We start from the raw sequence: 22890 nt of genomic DNA, 5'->3' as shown, positions 1-22890 counted from the left end.
ATGGCACATTTAGCACTGATAAGTTGTCACACTCTTGCTTAATATGTTAACATTCTGTCTGTAAACTGTATATGCATAGCTACCTTTTTGAAGCAATATTGAGATTTACTTAAGAACGTGGGGCCCAATAAATACCATCAATGGTGCCCAGTCCAAGAGATGGTGGATCCTATAGGTAAACCACCTCATCATGCACTAAAACTTACTAAAAAAAAAAAAGATGTGAAGTTCACACATATAGAAAATGGACATTTTGTGAATACATATTACACGTATTGTAAAATAGATAGAGCTCATATGTAGAGTTTGTTTGATAAACTTTCCTACTACTTTGTCTAAATTAGAAGCAAATTGGTTGAACATTACTTCTACCTAAAATGGCAGAAAACGCACCTATCTTGGTGATGGACAGGACAGCTAGAGGGGATATGGAGGAGGCTGTTATTTTTTTTTTAATAGGTGTACTTTCACCAATTTGCTGATAATTCATTGAAAGTAGATGATCGGTACAATTGCTGCCAATGCATTTTTTAAAGCTGTATTGTCATGAGTCAAATTTGATCATGTTAGGTTCTTGCATAGGTCCTATAGCATTGATAAGTTTCCACCCTCTTTCCTACATACACACATCTCTCCTGCATACACACAACTCTACTACTATCACACACGCAATTTTCCAAAATACACACACAACTCTCCTCCATACACAAACACAGTTCTAACACATATAGCTTTTCTACAGCTTTGAAGTATGCACTTACACCTCTGTTACATACACGCACTGTTTTGCTACATACTTGTACACAGCTTTCTTACATACACCAACAGCTCTCTTATATACTCATGCAGCTCCACACACACAAACACTTATATATATATATATATATATATATGTACACTCATCCATCGTATACATTACCACATCTTGAAATTCCTTCCAGGAATGTGACTGATCACATGACCTGAAAGGTTCAATGGCTAATCAACAACTTTGTTTGATTGGGACCCTATCCATGCCACCTCACATATCAGGAGTGTCGTTCTTCTTTTCATAAAGAGGTCCAAGGGCTAGTCTTGCAGAAGTTTTTTCAGCTACACAGGATGCGCAACATCCGTGCAAGTCCTGGTGACTTTCTCCCCTGCACTGCACCGATCAGATAGATCAGTGTGGGGCAGGAGAAAGGAGAACAGTTCTTTCAGTGATCATGAAGGATGCTGTCAGTGTTTTCCTCCATCAGAATAAGCAGCCTCTAGACTGTAAGAAACACACACATTTTAACATCATTTTGATTGTCTAAAATTTACTGCAGCTAAAAATTACATTTGGTTTACAATGCATTTTGCCAGATATGTTGTCACTTGTCAAAGCTAAGAATTTTACATGCTGGGTTTTTTTATGGCACATTTAGCACTGATAAGTTGTCACACTCTTGCTTAATATGTTAACATTCTGTCTGTAAACTGTATATGCATAGCTACCTTTTTGAAGCAATATTGAGATTTACTTAAGAACGTGGGGCCCAATAAATACCATCAATGGTGCCCAGTCCAAGAGATGGTGGATCCTATAGGTAAACACCACCTCATCATGCACTAAAACTTACTAAAAAAAAAAAAGATGTGAAGTTCACACATATAGAAAATGGACATTTTGTGAATACATATTACACGTATTGTAAAATAGATAGAGCTCATATGTAGAGTTTGTTTGATAAACTTTCCTACTACTTTGTTTAAATTAGAAGCAAATTGGTTGAACATTACTTCTACCTAAAATGGCAGAAAACGCACCTATCTTGGTGATGGACAGGACAGCTAGAGGGGATATGGAGGAGGCTGTTATTTTTTTTTTAATAGGTGTACTTTCACCAATTTGCTGATAATTCATTGAAAGTAGATGATCGGTACAATTGCTGCCAATGCATTTTTTAAAGCTGTATTGTCATGAGTCAAATTTGATCATGTTAGGTTCTTGCATAGGTCCTATAGCATTGATAAGTTTCCACCCTCTTTCCTACATACACACATCTCTCCTGCATACACACAACTCTACTACTATCACACACGCAATTTTCCGAAATACACACACAACTCTCCTCCATACACAAACACAGTTCTAACACATATAGCTTTTCTACAGCTTTGAAGTATGCACTCACACCTCTGTTACATACACGCACTGTTTTGCTACATACTTGTACACAGCTTTCTTACATACACCAACAGCTCTCTTATATACTCATGCAGCTCCACACACACAAACACTTATATATATATATATATGTACACTCATCCATCGTATACATTACCACATCTTGAAATTCCTTCCAGGAATGTGACTGATCACATGACCTGAAAGGTTCAATGGCTAATCAACAACTTTGTTTGATTGGGACCCTATCCATGCCACCTCACATATCAGGAGTGTCGTTCTTCTTTTCATAAAGAGGTCCAAGGGCTAGTCTTGCAGAAGTTTTTTCAGCTACACAGGATGCGCAACATCCGTGCAAGTCCTGGTGACTTTCTCCCCTGCACTGCACCGATCAGATAGATCAGTGTGGGGCAGGAGAAAGGAGAACAGTTCTTTCAGTGATCATGAAGGATGCTGTCAGTGTTTTCCTCCATCAGAATAAGCAGCCTCTAGACTGTAAGAAACACACACATTTTAACATCATTTTGATTGTCTAAAATTTACTGCAGCTAAAAATTACATTTGGTTTACAATGCATTTTGCCAGATATGTTGTCACTTGTCAAAGCTAAGAATTTTACATGCTGGGTTTTTTTATGGCACATTTAGCACTGATAAGTTGTCACACTCTTGCTTAATATGTTAACATTCTGTCTGTAAACTGTATATGCATAGCTACCTTTTTGAAGCAATATTGAGATTTACTTAAGAACGTGGGGCCCAATAAATACCATCAATGGTGCCCAGTCCAAGAGATGGTGGATCCTATAGGTAAACACCACCTCATCATGCACTAAAACTTACTAAAAAAAAAAAAGATGTGAAGTTCACACATATAGAAAATGGACATTTTGTGAATACATATTACACGTATTGTAAAATAGATAGAGCTCATATGTAGAGTTTGTTTGATAAACTTTCCTACTACTTTGTTTAAATTAGAAGCAAATTGGTTGAACATTACTTCTACCTAAAATGGCAGAAAACGCACCTATCTTGGTGATGGACAGGACAGCTAGAGGGGATATGGAGGAGGCTGTTATTTTTTTTTTAATAGGTGTACTTTCACCAATTTGCTGATAATTCATTGAAAGTAGATGATCGGTACAATTGCTGCCAATGCATTTTTTAAAGCTGTATTGTCATGAGTCAAATTTGATCATGTTAGGTTCTTGCATAGGTCCTATAGCATTGATAAGTTTCCACCCTCTTTCCTACATACACACATCTCTCCTGCATACACACAACTCTACTACTATCACACACGCAATTTTCCGAAATACACACACAACTCTCCTCCATACACAAACACAGTTCTAACACATATAGCTTTTCTACAGCTTTGAAGTATGCACTCACACCTCTGTTACATACACGCACTGTTTTGCTACATACTTGTACACAGCTTTCTTACATACACCAACAGCTCTCTTATATACTCATGCAGCTCCACACACACAAACACTTATATATATATATATATGTACACTCATCCATCGTATACATTACCACATCTTGAAATTCCTTCCAGGAATGTGACTGATCACATGACCTGAAAGGTTCAATGGCTAATCAACAACTTTGTTTGATTGGGACCCTATCCATGCCACCTCACATATCAGGAGTGTCATTCTTCTTTTCATAAAGAGGTCCAAGGGCTAGTCTTGCAGAAGTTTTTTCAGCAACACAGGATGCGCAACATCCGTGCAAGTCCTGGTGACTTTCTCCCCTGCACTGCACCGATCAGATAGATCAGTGTGGGGCAGGAGAAAGGAGAACAGTTCTTTCAGTGATCATGAAGGATGCTGTCAGTGTTTTCCTCCATCAGAATAAGCAGCCTCTAGACTGTAAGAAACACACACATTTTAACATCATTTTGATTGTCTAAAATTTACTGCAGCTAAAAATTACATTTGGTTTACAATGCATTTTGCCAGATATGTTGTCACTTGTCAAAGCTAAGAATTTTACATGCTGCGTTTTTTTATGGCACATTTAGCACTGATAAGTTGTCACACTCTTGCTTAATATGTTAACATTCTGTCTGTAAACTGTATATGCATAGCTACCTTTTTGAAGCAATATTGAGATTTACTTAAGAACGTGGGGCCCAATAAATACCATCAATGGTGCCCAGTCCAAGAGATGGTGGATCCTATAGGTAAACCACCTCATCATGCACTAAAACTTACTAAAAAAAAAAAAGATGTGAAGTTCACACATATAGAAAATGGACATTTTGTGAATACATATTACACGTATTGTAAAATAGATAGAGCTCATATGTAGAGTTTGTTTGATAAACTTTCCTACTACTTTGTCTAAATTAGAAGCAAATTGGTTGAACATTACTTCTACCTAAAATGGCAGAAAACGCACCTATCTTGGTGATGGACAGGACAGCTAGAGGGGATATGGAGGAGGCTGTTATTTTTTTTTTAATAGGTGTACTTTCACCAATTTGCTGATAATTCATTGAAAGTAGATGATCGGTACAATTGCTGCCAATGCATTTTTTAAAGCTGTATTGTCATGAGTCAAATTTGATCATGTTAGGTTCTTGCATAGGTCCTATAGCATTGATAAGTTTCCACCCTCTTTCCTACATACACACATCTCTCCTGCATACACACAACTCTACTACTATCACACACGCAATTTTCCAAAATACACACACAACTCTCCTCCATACACAAACACAGTTCTAACACATATAGCTTTTCTACAGCTTTGAAGTATGCACTTACACCTCTGTTACATACACGCACTGTTTTGCTACATACTTGTACACAGCTTTCTTACATACACCAACAGCTCTCTTATATACTCATGCAGCTCCACACACACAAACACTTATATATATATATATATATATATATATATGTACACTCATCCATCGTATACATTACCACATCTTGAAATTCCTTCCAGGAATGTGACTGATCACATGACCTGAAAGGTTCAATGGCTAATCAACAACTTTGTTTGATTGGGACCCTATCCATGCCACCTCACATATCAGGAGTGTCGTTCTTCTTTTCATAAAGAGGTCCAAGGGCTAGTCTTGCAGAAGTTTTTTCAGCTACACAGGATGCGCAACATCCGTGCAAGTCCTGGTGACTTTCTCCCCTGCACTGCACCGATCAGATAGATCAGTGTGGGGCAGGAGAAAGGAGAACAGTTCTTTCAGTGATCATGAAGGATGCTGTCAGTGTTTTCCTCCATCAGAATAAGCAGCCTCTAGACTGTAAGAAACACACACATTTTAACATCATTTTGATTGTCTAAAATTTACTGCAGCTAAAAATTACATTTGGTTTACAATGCATTTTGCCAGATATGTTGTCACTTGTCAAAGCTAAGAATTTTACATGCTGCGTTTTTTTATGGCACATTTAGCACTGATAAGTTGTCACACTCTTGCTTAATATGTTAACATTCTGTCTGTAAACTGTATATGCATAGCTACCTTTTTGAAGCAATATTGAGATTTACTTAAGAACGTGGGGCCCAATAAATACCATCAATGGTGCCCAGTCCAAGAGATGGTGGATCCTATAGGTAAACACCACCTCATCATGCACTAAAACTTACTAAAAAAAAAAAAGATGTGAAGTTCACACATATAGAAAATGGACATTTTGTGAATACATATTACACGTATTGTAAAATAGATAGAGCTCATATGTAGAGTTTGTTTGATAAACTTTCCTACTACTTTGTCTAAATTAGAAGCAAATTGGTTGAACATTACTTCTACCTAAAATGGCAGAAAACGCACCTATCTTGGTGATGGACAGGACAGCTAGAGGGGATATGGAGGAGGCTGTTATTTTTTTTTTAATAGGTGTACTTTCACCAATTTGCTGATAATTCATTGAAAGTAGATGATCGGTACAATTGCTGCCAATGCATTTTTTAAAGCTGTATTGTCATGAGTCAAATTTGATCATGTTAGGTTCTTGCATAGGTCCTATAGCATTGATAAGTTTCCACCCTCTTTCCTACATACACACATCTCTCCTGCATACACACAACTCTACTACTATCACACACGCAATTTTCCAAAATACACACACAACTCTCCTCCATACACAAACACAGTTCTAACACATATAGCTTTTCTACAGCTTTGAAGTATGCACTTACACCTCTGTTACATACACGCACTGTTTTGCTACATACTTGTACACAGCTTTCTTACATACACCAACAGCTCTCTTATATACTCATGCAGCTCCACACACACAAACACTTATATATATATATATATATATATATGTACACTCATCCATCGTATACATTACCACATCTTGAAATTCCTTCCAGGAATGTGACTGATCACATGACCTGAAAGGTTCAATGGCTAATCAACAACTTTGTTTGATTGGGACCCTATCCATGCCACCTCACATATCAGGAGTGTCGTTCTTCTTTTCATAAAGAGGTCCAAGGGCTAGTCTTGCAGAAGTTTTTTCAGCTACACAGGATGCGCAACATCCGTGCAAGTCCTGGTGACTTTCTCCCCTGCACTGCACCGATCAGATAGATCAGTGTGGGGCAGGAGAAAGGAGAACAGTTCTTTCAGTGATCATGAAGGATGCTGTCAGTGTTTTCCTCCATCAGAATAAGCAGCCTCTAGACTGTAAGAAACACACACATTTTAACATCATTTTGATTGTCTAAAATTTACTGCAGCTAAAAATTACATTTGGTTTACAATGCATTTTGCCAGATATGTTGTCACTTGTCAAAGCTAAGAATTTTACATGCTGGGTTTTTTTATGGCACATTTAGCACTGATAAGTTGTCACACTCTTGCTTAATATGTTAACATTCTGTCTGTAAACTGTATATGCATAGCTACCTTTTTGAAGCAATATTGAGATTTACTTAAGAACGTGGGGCCCAATAAATACCATCAATGGTGCCCAGTCCAAGAGATGGTGGATCCTATAGGTAAACACCACCTCATCATGCACTAAAACTTACTAAAAAAAAAAAAGATGTGAAGTTCACACATATAGAAAATGGACATTTTGTGAATACATATTACACGTATTGTAAAATAGATAGAGCTCATATGTAGAGTTTGTTTGATAAACTTTCCTACTACTTTGTTTAAATTAGAAGCAAATTGGTTGAACATTACTTCTACCTAAAATGGCAGAAAACGCACCTATCTTGGTGATGGACAGGACAGCTAGAGGGGATATGGAGGAGGCTGTTATTTTTTTTTTAATAGGTGTACTTTCACCAATTTGCTGATAATTCATTGAAAGTAGATGATCGGTACAATTGCTGCCAATGCATTTTTTAAAGCTGTATTGTCATGAGTCAAATTTGATCATGTTAGGTTCTTGCATAGGTCCTATAGCATTGATAAGTTTCCACCCTCTTTCCTACATACACACATCTCTCCTGCATACACACAACTCTACTACTATCACACACGCAATTTTCCGAAATACACACACAACTCTCCTCCATACACAAACACAGTTCTAACACATATAGCTTTTCTACAGCTTTGAAGTATGCACTCACACCTCTGTTACATACACGCACTGTTTTGCTACATACTTGTACACAGCTTTCTTACATACACCAACAGCTCTCTTATATACTCATGCAGCTCCACACACACAAACACTTATATATATATATATATGTACACTCATCCATCGTATACATTACCACATCTTGAAATTCCTTCCAGGAATGTGACTGATCACATGACCTGAAAGGTTCAATGGCTAATCAACAACTTTGTTTGATTGGGACCCTATCCATGCCACCTCACATATCAGGAGTGTCATTCTTCTTTTCATAAAGAGGTCCAAGGGCTAGTCTTGCAGAAGTTTTTTCAGCAACACAGGATGCGCAACATCCGTGCAAGTCCTGGTGACTTTCTCCCCTGCACTGCACCGATCAGATAGATCAGTGTGGGGCAGGAGAAAGGAGAACAGTTCTTTCAGTGATCATGAAGGATGCTGTCAGTGTTTTCCTCCATCAGAATAAGCAGCCTCTAGACTGTAAGAAACACACACATTTTAACATCATTTTGATTGTCTAAAATTTACTGCAGCTAAAAATTACATTTGGTTTACAATGCATTTTGCCAGATATGTTGTCACTTGTCAAAGCTAAGAATTTTACATGCTGCGTTTTTTTATGGCACATTTAGCACTGATAAGTTGTCACACTCTTGCTTAATATGTTAACATTCTGTCTGTAAACTGTATATGCATAGCTACCTTTTTGAAGCAATATTGAGATTTACTTAAGAACGTGGGGCCCAATAAATACCATCAATGGTGCCCAGTCCAAGAGATGGTGGATCCTATAGGTAAACCACCTCATCATGCACTAAAACTTACTAAAAAAAAAAAAGATGTGAAGTTCACACATATAGAAAATGGACATTTTGTGAATACATATTACACGTATTGTAAAATAGATAGAGCTCATATGTAGAGTTTGTTTGATAAACTTTCCTACTACTTTGTCTAAATTAGAAGCAAATTGGTTGAACATTACTTCTACCTAAAATGGCAGAAAACGCACCTATCTTGGTGATGGACAGGACAGCTAGAGGGGATATGGAGGAGGCTGTTATTTTTTTTTTAATAGGTGTACTTTCACCAATTTGCTGATAATTCATTGAAAGTAGATGATCGGTACAATTGCTGCCAATGCATTTTTTAAAGCTGTATTGTCATGAGTCAAATTTGATCATGTTAGGTTCTTGCATAGGTCCTATAGCATTGATAAGTTTCCACCCTCTTTCCTACATACACACATCTCTCCTGCATACACACAACTCTACTACTATCACACACGCAATTTTCCAAAATACACACACAACTCTCCTCCATACACAAACACAGTTCTAACACATATAGCTTTTCTACAGCTTTGAAGTATGCACTTACACCTCTGTTACATACACGCACTGTTTTGCTACATACTTGTACACAGCTTTCTTACATACACCAACAGCTCTCTTATATACTCATGCAGCTCCACACACACAAACACTTATATATATATATATATATATATATATATGTACACTCATCCATCGTATACATTACCACATCTTGAAATTCCTTCCAGGAATGTGACTGATCACATGACCTGAAAGGTTCAATGGCTAATCAACAACTTTGTTTGATTGGGACCCTATCCATGCCACCTCACATATCAGGAGTGTCGTTCTTCTTTTCATAAAGAGGTCCAAGGGCTAGTCTTGCAGAAGTTTTTTCAGCTACACAGGATGCGCAACATCCGTGCAAGTCCTGGTGACTTTGTCCCCTGCACTGCACCGATCAGATAGATCAGTGTGGGGCAGGAGAAAGGAGAACAGTTCTTTCAGTGATCATGAAGGATGCTGTCAGTGTTTTCCTCCATCAGAATAAGCAGCCTCTAGACTGTAAGAAACACACACATTTTAACATCATTTTGATTGTCTAAAATTTACTGCAGCTAAAAATTACATTTGGTTTACAATGCATTTTGCCAGATATGTTGTCACTTGTCAAAGCTAAGAATTTTACATGCTGCGTTTTTTTATGGCACATTTAGCACTGATAAGTTGTCACACTCTTGCTTAATATGTTAACATTCTGTCTGTAAACTGTATATGCATAGCTACCTTTTTGAAGCAATATTGAGATTTACTTAAGAACGTGGGGCCCAATAAATACCATCAATGGTGCCCAGTCCAAGAGATGGTGGATCCTATAGGTAAACACCACCTCATCATGCACTAAAACTTACTAAAAAAAAAAAAGATGTGAAGTTCACACATATAGAAAATGGACATTTTGTGAATACATATTACACGTATTGTAAAATAGATAGAGCTCATATGTAGAGTTTGTTTGATAAACTTTCCTACTACTTTGTCTAAATTAGAAGCAAATTGGTTGAACATTACTTCTACCTAAAATGGCAGAAAACGCACCTATCTTGGTGATGGACAGGACAGCTAGAGGGGATATGGAGGAGGCTGTTATTTTTTTTTTAATAGGTGTACTTTCACCAATTTGCTGATAATTCATTGAAAGTAGATGATCGGTACAATTGCTGCCAATGCATTTTTTAAAGCTGTATTGTCATGAGTCAAATTTGATCATGTTAGGTTCTTGCATAGGTCCTATAGCATTGATAAGTTTCCACCCTCTTTCCTACATACACACATCTCTCCTGCATACACACAACTCTACTACTATCACACACGCAATTTTCCAAAATACACACACAACTCTCCTCCATACACAAACACAGTTCTAACACATATAGCTTTTCTACAGCTTTGAAGTATGCACTTACACCTCTGTTACATACACGCACTGTTTTGCTACATACTTGTACACAGCTTTCTTACATACACCAACAGCTCTCTTATATACTCATGCAGCTCCACACACACAAACACTTATATATATATATATATATATATGTACACTCATCCATCGTATACATTACCACATCTTGAAATTCCTTCCAGGAATGTGACTGATCACATGACCTGAAAGGTTCAATGGCTAATCAACAACTTTGTTTGATTGGGACCCTATCCATGCCACCTCACATATCAGGAGTGTCGTTCTTCTTTTCATAAAGAGGTCCAAGGGCTAGTCTTGCAGAAGTTTTTTCAGCTACACAGGATGCGCAACATCCGTGCAAGTCCTGGTGACTTTCTCCCCTGCACTGCACCGATCAGATAGATCAGTGTGGGGCAGGAGAAAGGAGAACAGTTCTTTCAGTGATCATGAAGGATGCTGTCAGTGTTTTCCTCCATCAGAATAAGCAGCCTCTAGACTGTAAGAAACACACACATTTTAACATCATTTTGATTGTCTAAAATTTACTGCAGCTAAAAATTACATTTGGTTTACAATGCATTTTGCCAGATATGTTGTCACTTGTCAAAGCTAAGAATTTTACATGCTGCGTTTTTTTATGGCACATTTAGCACTGATAAGTTGTCACACTCTTGCTTAATATGTTAACATTCTGTCTGTAAACTGTATATGCATAGCTACCTTTTTGAAGCAATATTGAGATTTACTTAAGAACGTGGGGCCCAATAAATACCATCAATGGTGCCCAGTCCAAGAGATGGTGGATCCTATAGGTAAACCACCTCATCATGCACTAAAACTTACTAAAAAAAAAAAAGATGTGAAGTTCACACATATAGAAAATGGACATTTTGTGAATACATATTACACGTATTGTAAAATAGATAGAGCTCATATGTAGAGTTTGTTTGATAAACTTTCCTACTACTTTGTTTAAATTAGAAGCAAATTGGTTGAACATTACTTCTACCTAAAATGGCAGAAAACGCACCTATCTTGGTGATGGACAGGACAGCTAGAGGGGATATGGAGGAGGCTGTTATTTTTTTTTTAATAGGTGTACTTTCACCAATTTGCTGATAATTCATTGAAAGTAGATGATCGGTACAATTGCTGCCAATGCATTTTTTAAAGCTGTATTGTCATGAGTCAAATTTGATCATGTTAGGTTCTTGCATAGGTCCTATAGCATTGATAAGTTTCCACCCTCTTTCCTACATACACACATCTCTCCTGCATACACACAACTCTACTACTATCACACACGCAATTTTCCAAAATACACACACAACTCTCCTCCATACACAAACACAGTTCTAACACATATAGCTTTTCTACAGCTTTGAAGTATGCACTTACACCTCTGTTACATACACGCACTGTTTTGCTACATACTTGTACACAGCTTTCTTACATACACCAACAGCTCTCTTATATACTCATGCAGCTCCACACACACAAACACTTATATATATATATATATATATGTACACTCATCCATCGTATACATTACCACATCTTGAAATTCCTTCCAGGAATGTGACTGATCACATGACCTGAAAGGTTCAATGGCTAATCAACAACTTTGTTTGATTGGGACCCTATCCATGCCACCTCACATATCAGGAGTGTCGTTCTTCTTTTCATAAAGAGGTCCAAGGGCTAGTCTTGCAGAAGTTTTTTCAGCTACACAGGATGCGCAACATCCGTGCAAGTCCTGGTGACTTTCTCCCCTGCACTGCACCGATCAGATAGATCAGTGTGGGGCAGGAGAAAGGAGAACAGTTCTTTCAGTGATCATGAAGGATGCTGTCAGTGTTTTCCTCCATCAGAATAAGCAGCCTCTAGACTGTAAGAAACACACACATTTTAACATCATTTTGATTGTCTAAAATTTACTGCAGCTAAAAATTACATTTGGTTTACAATGCATTTTGCCAGATATGTTGTCACTTGTCAAAGCTAAGAATTTTACATGCTGGGTTTTTTTATGGCACATTTAGCACTGATAAGTTGTCACACTCTTGCTTAATATGTTAACATTCTGTCTGTAAACTGTATATGCATAGCTACCTTTTTGAAGCAATATTGAGATTTACTTAAGAACGTGGGGCCCAATAAATACCATCAATGGTGCCCAGTCCAAGAGATGGTGGATCCTATAGGTAAACACCACCTCATCATGCACTAAAACTTACTAAAAAAAAAAAAGATGTGAAGTTCACACATATAGAAAATGGACATTTTGTGAATACATATTACACGTATTGTAAAATAGATAGAGCTCATATGTAGAGTTTGTTTGATAAACTTTCCTACTACTTTGTTTAAATTAGAAGCAAATTGGTTGAACATTACTTCTACCTAAAATGGCAGAAAACGCACCTATCTTGGTGATGGACAGGACAGCTAGAGGGGATATGGAGGAGGCTGTTATTTTTTTTTTAATAGGTGTACTTTCACCAATTTGCTGATAATTCATTGAAAGTAGATGATCGGTACAATTGCTGCCAATGCATTTTTTAAAGCTGTATTGTCATGAGTCAAATTTGATCATGTTAGGTTCTTGCATAGGTCCTATAGCATTGATAAGTTTCCACCCTCTTTCCTACATACACACATCTCTCCTGCATACACACAACTCTACTACTATCACACACGCAATTTTCCAAAATACACACACAACTCTCCTCCATACACAAACACAGTTCTAACACATATAGCTTTTCTACAGCTTTGAAGTATGCACACACCTCTGTTACATACACGCACTGTTTTGCTACATACTTGTACACAGCTTTCTTACATACACCAACAGCTCTCTTATATACTCATGCAGCTCCACACACACAAACACTTATATATATATATATATATATATATATATATGTACACTCATCCATCGTATACATTACCACATCTTGAAATTCCTTCCAGGAATGTGACTGATCACATGACCTGAAAGGTTCAATGGCTAATCAACAACTTTGTTTGATTGGGACCCTATCCATGCCACCTCACATATCAGGAGTGTCGTTCTTCTTTTCATAAAGAGGTCCAAGGGCTAGTCTTGCAGAAGTTTTTTCAGCTACACAGGATGCGCAACATCCGTGCAAGTCCTGGTGACTTTCTCCCCTGCACTGCACCGATCAGATAGATCAGTGTGGGGCAGGAGAAAGGAGAACAGTTCTTTCAGTGATCATGAAGGATGCTGTCAGTGTTTTCCTCCATCAGAATAAGCAGCCTCTAGACTGTAAGAAACACACACATTTTAACATCATTTTGATTGTCTAAAATTTACTGCAGCTAAAAATTACATTTGGTTTACAATGCATTTTGCCAGATATGTTGTCACTTGTCAAAGCTAAGAATTTTACATGCTGGGTTTTTTTATGGCACATTTAGCACTGATAAGTTGTCACACTCTTGCTTAATATGTTAACATTCTGTCTGTAAACTGTATATGCATAGCTACCTTTTTGAAGCAATATTGAGATTTACTTAAGAACGTGGGGCCCAATAAATACCATCAATGGTGCCCAGTCCAAGAGATGGTGGATCCTATAGGTAAACACCACCTCATCATGCACTAAAACTTACTAAAAAAAAAAAAGATGTGAAGTTCACACATATAGAAAATGGACATTTTGTGAATACATATTACACGTATTGTAAAATAGATAGAGCTCATATGTAGAGTTTGTTTGATAAAGTTTCCTACTACTTTGTTTAAATTAGAAGCAAATTGGTTGAACATTACTTCTACCTAAAATGGCAGAAAACGCACCTATCTTGGTGATGGACAGGACAGCTAGAGGGGATATGGAGGAGGCTGTTATTTTTTTTTTAATAGGTGTACTTTCACCAATTTGCTGATAATTCATTGAAAGTAGATGATCGGTACAATTGCTGCCAATGCATTTTTTAAAGCTGTATTGTCATGAGTCAAATTTGATCATGTTAGGTTCTTGCATAGGTCCTATAGCATTGATAAGTTTCCACCCTCTTTCCTACATACACACATCTCTCCTGCATACACACAACTCTACTACTATCACACACGCAATTTTCCAAAATACACACACAACTCTCCTCCATACACAAACACAGTTCTAACACATATAGCTTTTCTACAGCTTTGAAGTATGCACTTACACCTCTGTTACATACACGCACTGTTTTGCTACATACTTGTACACAGCTTTCTTACATACACCAACAGCTCTCTTATATACTCATGCAGCTCCACACACACAAACACTTATATATATATATATATATATATATATATATATGTACACTCATCCATCGTATACATTACCACATCTTGAAATTCCTTCCAGGAATGTGACTGATCACATGACCTGAAAGGTTCAATGGCTAATCAACAACTTTGTTTGATTGGGACCCTATCCATGCCACCTCACATATCAGGAGTGTCGTTCTTCTTTTCATAAAGAGGTCCAAGGGCTAGTCTTGCAGAAGTTTTTTCAGCTACACAGGATGCGCAACATCCGTGCAAGTCCTGGTGACTTTCTCCCCTGCACTGCACCGATCAGATAGATCAGTGTGGGGCAGGAGAAAGGAGAACAGTTCTTTCAGTGATCATGAAGGATGCTGTCAGTGTTTTCCTCCATCAGAATAAGCAGCCTCTAGACTGTAAGAAACACACACATTTTAACATCATTTTGATTGTCTAAAATTTACTGCAGCTAAAAATTACATTTGGTTTACAATGCATTTTGCCAGATATGTTGTCACTTGTCAAAGCTAAGAATTTTACATGCTGGGTTTTTTTATGGCACATTTAGCACTGATAAGTTGTCACACTCTTGCTTAATATGTTAACATTCTGTCTGTAAACTGTATATGCATAGCTACCTTTTTGAAGCAATATTGAGATTTACTTAAGAACGTGGGGCCCAATAAATACCATCAATGGTGCCCAGTCCAAGAGATGGTGGATCCTATAGGTAAACCACCTCATCATGCACTAAAACTTACTAAAAAAAAAAAAGATGTGAAGTTCACACATATAGAAAATGGACATTTTGTGAATACATATTACACGTATTGTAAAATAGATAGAGCTCATATGTAGAGTTTGTTTGATAAACTTTCCTACTACTTTGTCTAAATTAGAAGCAAATTGGTTGAACATTACTTCTACCTAAAATGGCAGAAAACGCACCTATCTTGGTGATGGACAGGACAGCTAGAGGGGATATGGAGGAGGCTGTTATTTTTTTTTTAATAGGTGTACTTTCACCAATTTGCTGATAATTCATTGAAAGTAGATGATCGGTACAATTGCTGCCAATGCATTTTTTAAAGCTGTATTGTCATGAGTCAAATTTGATCATGTTAGGTTCTTGCATAGGTCCTATAGCATTGATAAGTTTCCACCCTCTTTCCTACATACACACATCTCTCCTGCATACACACAACTCTACTACTATCACACACGCAATTTTCCAAAATACACACACAACTCTCCTCCATACACAAACACAGTTCTAACACATATAGCTTTTCTACAGCTTTGAAGTATGCACTTACACCTCTGTTACATACACGCACTGTTTTGCTACATACTTGTACACAGCTTTCTTACATACACCAACAGCTCTCTTATATACTCATGCAGCTCCACACACACAAACACTTATATATATATATATATATATGTACACTCATCCATCGTATACATTACCACATCTTGAAATTCCTTCCAGGAATGTGACTGATCACATGACCTGAAAGGTTCAATGGCTAATCAACAACTTTGTTTGATTGGGACCCTATCCATGCCACCTCACATATCAGGAGTGTCGTTCTTCTTTTCATAAAGAGGTCCAAGGGCTAGTCTTGCAGAAGTTTTTTCAGCTACACAGGATGCGCAACATCCGTGCAAGTCCTGGTGACTTTCTCCCCTGCACTGCACCGATCAGATAGATCAGTGTGGGGCAGGAGAAAGGAGAACAGTTCTTTCAGTGATCATGAAGGATGCTGTCAGTGTTTTCCTCCATCAGAATAAGCAGCCTCTAGACTGTAAGAAACACACACATTTTAACATCATTTTGATTGTCTAAAATTTACTGCAGCTAAAAATTACATTTGGTTTACAATGCATTTTGCCAGATATGTTGTCACTTGTCAAAGCTAAGAATTTTACATGCTGCGTTTTTTTATGGCACATTTAGCACTGATAAGTTGTCACACTCTTGCTTAATATGTTAACATTCTGTCTGTAAACTGTATATGCATAGCTACCTTTTTGAAGCAATATTGAGATTTACTTAAGAACGTGGGGCCCAATAAATACCATCAATGGTGCCCAGTCCAAGAGATGGTGGATCCTATAGGTAAACCACCTCATCATGCACTAAAACTTACTAAAAAAAAAAAAGATGTGAAGTTCACACATATAGAAAATGGACATTTTGTGAATACATATTACACGTATTGTAAAATAGATAGAGCTCATATGTAGAGTTTGTTTGATAAAGTTTCCTACTACTTTGTTTAAATTAGAAGCAAATTGGTTGAACATTACTTCTACCTAAAATGGCAGAAAACGCACCTATCTTGGTGATGGACAGGACAGCTAGAGGGGATATGGAGGAGGCTGCTATTTTTTTTTTAATAGGTGTACTTTCACCAATTTGCTGATAATTCATTGAAAGTAGATGATCGGTACAATTGCTGCCAATGCATTTTTTAAAGCTGTATTGTCATGAGTCAAATTTGATCATGTTAGGTTCTTGCATAGGTCCTATAGCATTGATAAGTTTCCACCCTCTTTCCTACATACACACATCTCTCCTGCATACACACAACTCTACTACTATCACACACGCAATTTTCCAAAATACACACACAACTCTCCTCCATACACAAACACAGTTCTAACACATATAGCTTTTCTACAGCTTTGAAGTATGCACTTACACCTCTGTTACATACACGCACTGTTTTGCTACATACTTGTACACAGCTTTCTTACATACACCAACAGCTCTCTTATATACTCATGCAGCTCCACACACACAAACACTTATATATATATATATATATATATGTACACTCATCCATCGTATACATTACCACATCTTGAAATTCCTTCCAGGAATGTGACTGATCACATGACCTGAAAGGTTCAATGGCTAATCAACAACTTTGTTTGATTGGGACCCTATCCATGCCACCTCACATATCAGGAGTGTCGTTCTTCTTTTCATAAAGAGGTCCAAGGGCTAGTCTTGCAGAAGTTTTTTCAGCTACACAGGATGCGCAACATCCGTGCAAGTCCTGGTGACTTTCTCCCCTGCACTGCACCGATCAGATAGATCAGTGTGGGGCAGGAGAAAGGAGAACAGTTCTTTCAGTGATCATGAAGGATGCTGTCAGTGTTTTCCTCCATCAGAATAAGCAGCCTCTAGACTGTAAGAAACACACACATTTTAACATCATTTTGATTGTCTAAAATTTACTGCAGCTAAAAATTACATTTGGTTTACAATGCATTTTGCCAGATATGTTGTCACTTGTCAAAGCTAAGAATTTTACATGCTGCGTTTTTTTATGGCACATTTAGCACTGATAAGTTGTCACACTCTTGCTTAATATGTTAACATTCTGTCTGTAAACTGTATATGCATAGCTACCTTTTTGAAGCAATATTGAGATTTACTTAAGAACGTGGGGCCCAATAAATACCATCAATGGTGCCCAGTCCAAGAGATGGTGGATCCTATAGGTAAACCACCTCATCATGCACTAAAACTTACTAAAAAAAAAAAAGATGTGAAGTTCACACATATAGAAAATGGACATTTTGTGAATACATATTACACGTATTGTAAAATAGATAGAGCTCATATGTAGAGTTTGTTTGATAAACTTTCCTACTACTTTGTTTAAATTAGAAGCAAATTGGTTGAACATTACTTCTACCTAAAATGGCAGAAAACGCACCTATCTTGGTGATGGACAGGACAGCTAGAGGGGATATGGAGGAGGCTGTTATTTTTTTTTTAATAGGTGTACTTTCACCAATTTGCTGATAATTCATTGAAAGTAGATGATCGGTACAATTGCTGCCAATGCATTTTTTAAAGCTGTATTGTCATGAGTCAAATTTGATCATGTTAGGTTCTTGCATAGGTCCTATAGCATTGATAAGTTTCCACCCTCTTTCCTACATACACACATCTCTCCTGCATACACACAACTCTACTACTATCACACACGCAATTTTCCAAAATACACACACAACTCTCCTCCATACACAAACACAGTTCTAACACATATAGCTTTTCTACAGCTTTGAAGTATGCACTTACACCTCTGTTACATACACGCACTGTTTTGCTACATACTTGTACACAGCTTTCTTACATACACCAACAGCTCTCTTATATACTCATGCAGCTCCACACACACAAACACTTATATATATATATATATATATATATGTACACTCATCCATCGTATACATTACCACATCTTGAAATTCCTTCCAGGAATGTGACTGATCACATGACCTGAAAGGTTCAATGGCTAATCAACAACTTTGTTTGATTGGGACCCTATCCATGCCACCTCACATATCAGGAGTGTCGTTCTTCTTTTCATAAAGAGGTCCAAGGGCTAGTCTTGCAGAAGTTTTTTCAGCTACACAGGATGCGCAACATCCGTGCAAGTCCTGGTGACTTTCTCCCCTGCACTGCACCGATCAGATAGATCAGTGTGGGGCAGGAGAAAGGAGAACAGTTCTTTCAGTGATCATGAAGGATGCTGTCAGTGTTTTCCTCCATCAGAATAAGCAGCCTCTAGACTGTAAGAAACACACACATTTTAACATCATTTTGATTGTCTAAAATTTACTGCAGCTAAAAATTACATTTGGTTTACAATGCATTTTGCCAGATATGTTGTCACTTGTCAAAGCTAAGAATTTTACATGCTGGGTTTTTTTATGGCACATTTAGCACTGATAAGTTGTCACACTCTTGCTTAATATGTTAACATTCTGTCTGTAAACTGTATATGCATAGCTACCTTTTTGAAGCAATATTGAGATTTACTTAAGAACGTGGGGCCCAATAAATACCATCAATGGTGCCCAGTCCAAGAGATGGTGGATCCTATAGGTAAACACCACCTCATCATGCACTAAAACTTACTAAAAAAAAAAAAGATGTGAAGTTCACACATATAGAAAATGGACATTTTGTGAATACATATTACACGTATTGTAAAATAGATAGAGCTCATATGTAGAGTTTGTTTGATAAACTTTCCTACTACTTTGTTTAAATTAGAAGCAAATTGGTTGAACATTACGTCTACCTAAAATGGCAGAAAACGCACCTATCTTGGTGATGGACAGGACAGCTAGAGGGGATATGGAGGAGGCTGTTATTTTTTTTTTAATAGGTGTACTTTCACCAATTTGCTGATAATTCATTGAAAGTTGATGATCGGTACAATTGCTGCCAATGCATTTTTTAAAGCTGTATTGTCATGAGTCAAATTTGATCATGTTAGGTTCTTGCATAGGTCCTATAGCATTGATAAGTTTCCACCCTCTTTCCTACATACACACATCTCTCCTGCATACACACAACTCTACTACTATCACACACGCAATTTTCCAAAATACACACACAACTCTCCTCCATACACAAACACAGTTCTAACACATATAGCTTTTCTACAGCTTTGAAGTATGCACTTACACCTCTGTTACATACACGCACTGTTTTGCTACATACTTGTACACAGCTTTCTTACATACACCAACAGCTCTCTTATATACTCATGCAGCTCCACACACACAAACACTTATATATATATATATATATATATATATATGTACACTCATCCATCGTATACATTACCACATCTTGAAATTCCTTCCAGGAATGTGACTGATCACATGACCTGAAAGGTTCAATGGCTAATCAACAACTTTGTTTGATTGGGACCCTATCCATGCCACCTCACATATCAGGAGTGTCGTTCTTCTTTTCATAAAGAGGTCCAAGGGCTAGTCTTGCAGAAGTTTTTTCAGCTACACAGGATGCGCAACATCCGTGCAAGTCCTGGTGACTTTCTCCCCTGCACTGCACCGATCAGATAGATCAGTGTGGGGCAGGAGAAAGGAGAACAGTTCTTTCAGTGATCATGAAGGATGCTGTCAGTGTTTTCCTCCATCAGAATAAGCAGCCTCTAGACTGTAAGAAACACACACATTTTAACATCATTTTGATTGTCTAAAATTTACTGCAGCTAAAAATTACATTTGGTTTACAATGCATTTTGCCAGATATGTTGTCACTTGTCAAAGCTAAGAATTTTACATGCTGGGTTTTTTTATGGCACATTTAGCACTGATAAGTTGTCACACTCTTGCTTAATATGTTAACATTCTGTCTGTAAACTGTATATGCATAGCTACCTTTTTGAAGCAATATTGAGATTTACTTAAGAACGTGGGGCCCAATAAATACCATCAATGGTGCCCAGTCCAAGAGATGGTGGATCCTATAGGTAAACACCACCTCATCATGCACTAAAACTTACTAAAAAAAAAAAAGATGTGAAGTTCACACATATAGAAAATGGACATTTTGTGAATACATATTACACGTATTGTAAAATAGATAGAGCTCATATGTAGAGTTTGTTTGATAAAGTTTCCTACTACTTTGTTTAAATTAGAAGCAAATTGGTTGAACATTACTTCTACCTAAAATGGCAGAAAACGCACCTATCTTGGTGATGGACAGGACAGCTAGAGGGGATATGGAGGAGGCTGTTATTTTTTTTTTAACAGGTGTACTTTCACCAATTTGCTGATAATTCATTGAAAGTAGATGATCGGTACAATTGCTGCCAATGCATTTTTTAAAGCTGTATTGTCATGAGTCAAATTTGATCATGTTAGGTTCTTGCATAGGTCCTATAGCATTGATAAGTTTCCACCCTCTTTCCTACATACACACATCTCTCCTGCATACACACAACTCTACTACTATCACACACGCAATTTTCCAAAATACACACACAACTCTCCTCCATACACAAACACAGTTCTAACACATATAGCTTTTCTACAGCTTTGAAGTATGCACTTACACCTCTGTTACATACACGCACTGTTTTGCTACATACTTGTACACAGCTTTCTTACATACACCAACAGCTCTCTTATATACTCATGCAGCTCCACACACACAAACACTTATATATATATATATATATATATATATATGTACACTCATCCATCGTATACATTACCACATCTTGAAATTCCTTCCAGGAATGTGACTGATCACATGACCTGAAAGGTTCAATGGCTAATCAACAACTTTGTTTGATTGGGACCCTATCCATGCCACCTCACATATCAGGAGTGTCGTTCTTCTTTTCATAAAGAGGTCCAAGGGCTAGTCTTGCAGAAGTTTTTTCAGCAACACAGGATGCGCAACATCCGTGCAAGTCCTGGTGACTTTCTCCCCTGCACTGCACCGATCAGATAGATCAGTGTGGGGCAGGAGAAAGGAGAACAGTTCTTTCAGTGATCATGAAGGATGCTGTCAGTGTTTTCCTCCATCAGAATAAGCAGCCTCTAGACTGTAAGAAACACACACATTTTAACATCATTTTGATGGTCTAAAATTTACTGCAGCTAAAAATTACATTTGGTTTACAATGCATTTTGCCAGATATGTTGTCACTTGTCAAAGCTAAGAATTTTACATGCTGCGTTTTTTTATGGCACATTTAGCACTGATAAGTTGTCACACTCTTGCTTAATATGTTAACATTCTGTCTGTAAACTGTATATGCATAGCTACCTTTTTGAAGCAATATTGAGATTTACTTAAGAACGTGGGGCCCAATAAATACCATCAATGGTGCCCAGTCCAAGAGATGGTGGATCCTATAGGTAAACCACCTCATCATGCACTAAAACTTACTAAAAAAAAAAAGATGTGAAGTTCACACATATAGAAAATGGACATTTTGTGAATACATATTACACGTATTGTAAAATAGATAGAGCTCATATGTAGAGTTTGTTTGATAAACTTTCCTACTACTTTGTCTAAATTAGAAGCAAATTGGTTGAACATTACTTCTACCTAAAATGGCAGAAAACGCACCTATCTTGGTGATGGACAGGACAGCTAGAGGGGATATGGAGGAGGCTGTTATTTTTTTTTTAATAGGTGTACTTTCACCAATTTGCTGATAATTCATTGAAAGTAGATGATCGGTACAATTGCTGCCAATGCATTTTTTAAAGCTGTATTGT

Source organism: Phyllobates terribilis, unplaced genomic scaffold, assembly GCF_046119375.1.
Source record: "Phyllobates terribilis strain yellow unplaced genomic scaffold, ASM4611937v1 Scaffold_662__1_contigs__length_863905, whole genome shotgun sequence".
In the NCBI taxonomy this organism is placed as follows: Eukaryota; Metazoa; Chordata; class Amphibia; order Anura; family Dendrobatidae; genus Phyllobates; species Phyllobates terribilis.
This window is presented reverse-complemented; position numbering follows the sequence as displayed.